The sequence below is a fragment of the Bidens hawaiensis genome, unplaced genomic scaffold (assembly GCF_021521415.1).
Source record: "Bidens hawaiensis isolate Kalapana, Puna unplaced genomic scaffold, B.hawaiensis_p1.1 tig00000780_1, whole genome shotgun sequence".
Classification (NCBI taxonomy): Eukaryota; Viridiplantae; Streptophyta; class Magnoliopsida; order Asterales; family Asteraceae; genus Bidens; species Bidens hawaiensis.
The window spans coordinates 539,466-543,641 of record NW_027491045.1 but is presented as its reverse complement, the minus strand read 5'-3'; the positions used below and the strand labels follow the sequence as shown (position 1 = coordinate 543,641).

General features: G+C 39.9%; 1 pseudogene; it reads right to left on the bottom strand.

The window, feature by feature from the left end:
* Window positions 1–497: 497 nt before the first annotated feature.
* Window positions 498–2,643, bottom strand: LOC143535281 (protein NRT1/ PTR FAMILY 5.5-like; annotated as a pseudogene).
* Window positions 2,644–4,176: the final 1,533 nt, after the last annotated feature.

Sequence of the window (4,176 nt, the reverse complement as noted above, 5' to 3'; positions counted from 1 at the left end):
CCATGCTCGATAGCATCTACCAAAGCTTGAAATTTACATGATTATTCATCATATTATTATGGCATGGTATGATTCTTCCTTCAAGAGAATAGCTAAAGAAACTGCAAAACAATACCTTGGGAAGTTGTTATCAGTTCATGAAGAATTATTAATTTAGTTTTGATTGTATGAAGAAGATTACATGTTCTTTATTTCGCTAACAGAATGATTTCAACTTATATGATGTATACATTTTATCTTGTCCTCACAATGGCATCTAGCACATTAAACACTTGCATTATATACTAAAGTACAAAGTTTGACTTTTAAGTCTTTAATCAACCACATCTATACATTGTCAACCTGATAACATAAAGTCATAAACATTATATCCAACATTACAGTACTGAACTTAGAATGCAGGATGACTACTGGAGTACTTACTGGTTACATCTAAAGCCTAAGAGTAAAGGTATATTAATAAATAATAATCTGCATATATACTTTGCCATCTAAACTCAGGTCTTCTCCTCTTCTTTCGCTTCACCATCTGGGGATTCCATGTAACGGTAGAAACACGCGACAATGGCGTAGTAAACAAGATTAACTGCCTTCAACACAGCCAACACCCAGTAGTATCGAACCAAACGGCTCGTGTTTAATGTATACCGAAACCAACTCGGCTCCCCATATCTCTCACTCGCCTTTCCCACGACATACACCATCAACCAGCTAGCTATTCTTCCTATCCCCAACACGCCCCTTGTGATATAAGTCAAATAGACGTGTAAAGATTCAGGGGCTTGTTGCCTAAAGAAACCCGTGATGCTTTCCATAGCAATCCCCTCAACAGCTGCTAACAACATAAACTGTGGAAGCAGTGCAAATATACTCATTGGTATGCTATTGTCGGGTTTGTCTAGCAAGTAGTGATCCCTAATTTGATGCAGTCTTCGAGTTTCCACTTTTGCAGCGGTAATGCAACATAATACCGAGAGCATCATACTCGTGGCAATCCCGATTGGTGGCGCGTACTTCTTTGTACACGTTGAAACAAGTGAACAGAAGTGCAAGAATATGATGCGTGCTGTCTCATAAAACAAAATGAAGAATGGGATGGTGACCTTTATTATTCCCGGCTTTTTGTCCATATGATTAGCTTGCACCAAATAAAAAGTGTTTCCGTTTGAAAGCACGATACCGACAATCATGAAGGCTAAACACGTCGGTAGCATACGGATACAAATCTTGGTGTCTTCTACTTCCCGCATAGTGCAAACCTTCCATTTCTTTTGCGGTTGCCCATCTACTAACTTAATAGCAGCTTTGTCAAACCACCTGCAATGGATTATATATCATTCATCCTCAGAGGGTACAATCATAATATTTGACTATGGTAATAAAATGTACAAAAGGATGCTGCAGCTCAACCAAAACCGATCCAATATTATTTCACAGCATTCTGAATAAAATTGACTCGTTTAAAAAATTGAATTACCCGACTCGTTTAACTCACCCATCTTCCCACTTCTACACAGAAACCATGTCAAGACTTTTTTCTAAATGAATTACCCAACTCATTTAACTCCTCCATCCAGAATAAAATTACGTTTAACTTATGAAGTTTGATCTCAATTTTCTCTTTAAATTTTATCTTTTGGTTAAATGGTTCCACACGAACCTACTGCAGGTTTGGCCCCGAACCCGCGAATTTCATATAAGGTTCGTGTCTTGTCACACATACGGTAACAGTAACACTACCACTTGGCCAAAACCCATATTGATTTCAATATTCACTTTTTAATGAGAGAGAATTAGAGAGACCTGAGTGTGCTTGTAGAACGAGTACCGTCTTCATTGAATAGGTCGTCAGGATTAGGGATTGGTTTTGAAAAGTTGCGAGCAGTTGCCACGAAAACTCTTAGGTTGGTTGTTAACGGGCTCCCTTTCGGATCGTTATATGTGTACTCTCCCCATCCTGTAAGAAAGCATAGTGTTGCAACCACTGAACATATGGCCGGAATCCCAAACCGGAGTTCCCACGGCTTTATATACGGAAGTCCAACACCTGCTAGCGCTCCTACAATCATCACCAAAATTAAACTCGGGATTTGCCAATATTTTTTTTCCCTCTTCGCTTCTCGCTTTCCGTTGATCTTCTATTGTCTTTTCATATTCATTTTCCTTGTCCCTTAGTATTTTGCTTTGTAATTGTAGCTCCAAAAAGGGCCCCAACGTGGCCTGATGACCGGCTAATCCGAACGCAATCAACGGTAAGGCTGTATAGAACAAGGCCTGTTGTGTGGCACCAATACATTCCTTGTTGTAGTCTTTACATTTACCAAAAACAGGTGGTGTTGACATGGACAGTAATCCTAGTCCCTGCATGAATGCATTTATCAGTTTTATATTATATCTACACAAGAACTGAACGAGTGAATGACTAACCACACTGGTGCAGATGCTTGAGATGACAAGCACATAAAAGTCACCCGTGAAGGCATTGGCGAAGAACGCTAACCCGATGGCCAAAATCGGTATGCTTCCATACCAAATGTTTGTTATAGCAGCAGCATGTGTAGCACTTAGAGTCCAAACATCTGTTAAGTAAAGCATCATGACGTACATTGCAAATTCAGCTAACACATCTGCGGACATCAGACCTGCAAAAATCAACAAATAATTGTAATTAATTGAAAAAAATTACTCTTATACTTTATGTTATTGTCACTTTACATATTTGTTGTCACTAGTTTCAAGACTTGAAAGTTAAGTCCAGACACAAAATTTCCTTAGCCTTTGAAGCATGATTAAAATACTTTTACAAGGTAGTGAAAACTAAAATTAAAATGCTTTGGGTATATGGTTTCGGGTATGACCAACAGCTGTAGAAAAGTAATCCAAACCCATGTGTCACAGGAAGTCCTATTCTCATGCATGCAGTTAGGGGCAGTTCAGTATTTTCAGTATTTTCGTTTGATTATTATTTGAATAAGTTGTAATAGCTAGTTTGTTAGTTGTACCAAGTCTTTGGGTAGTTCAGTTTTTCCCGTTCTTTTTCAGCTATAAATAAGCCTTCATCTAGCTGCATGTAATCATCAGAAAAACTCCATTTCTATAAAATACTTCCTGTGATCAATTGTGTTCATAGTTTGTGATCTTTTGTGTGATTTTTAGCTCTTTATACCAACATTTGTGGTATCAGAGCACAGCTCTCTCACCGCACTCAACTCAAATCGCCTTCCTCATTACTCAAACCTTAAAAATGGCCGACTACACTTCTTCCGCTGGTACTACTGGTGCTGCCGTCATCCCTGTCTTTAAGGGTGATGGTTACGAGCATTGGAGCCTTCGAATGAAGACTATACTTCGTTCGAAGGAACTTTGGGACGTCGTTTATCTTGGTGTCACGGCTGCTGCAGATGGATCCGATCTGAGAGAACAAAAAAACGAGATGCCCAGGCTATGACTATCATCCAGCAAGGGATTCATGATGGCTTGTTCTCAAGAATTGCTGTTGCTGAAACCTCCAAAGAAACTTGGGAGATCCTTTGTGTTGAGTTCCAAGGGGACTCCCAGGTACAGTCCATCAAACTCCAAGGTTTACGTCGGGTCTTTGAAAACCTGAGCATGAATGAAGATGAGGCTGTTGGTGACTATTTTTCACGTGTTATGAACAACGTGGGGCAGCAGAGATCGTTTGGAGAAGAACTCACTGATCAAAAAATTGTGGAGAAGATTCTTAGGAGTCTCTCTTCTAGATTTGATTATGTGATTCCCTCTATTGAAGTCACGTTCGAGTTGGCTGAGGTAACTCCGGTGAAGTTGATGGGGTTGCTGCAATCTCAGGAGGAGAGAATTAACTTCCGGCTATCGCTGGGTAAACCGAGCAAAGGGGTTGAAAGGTCTGATGAGCAAGCACTGCCGGTTGTGCAAGAACAAAATAGAAATTCTTGGAGAGGTCGTGGACGTGGGTCTCCAAGTGGAAAAAATGGTGGCCGGGTGAGGAATAACTTTGACAAAAGCAAGGTTCCCCAGTGTTTTGTATGTAAAAAATTCGGTCACTTTAAAAAAGATTGTTGGTACAATGATGAACCTCAAGTCAATGTTGCAGAAACTGACCAAAAGGAAGAGACCAACGAAGAAGAACACCACCACTTGTTGATGGTAAACACAACCCAGAATGATAAAAAGGAG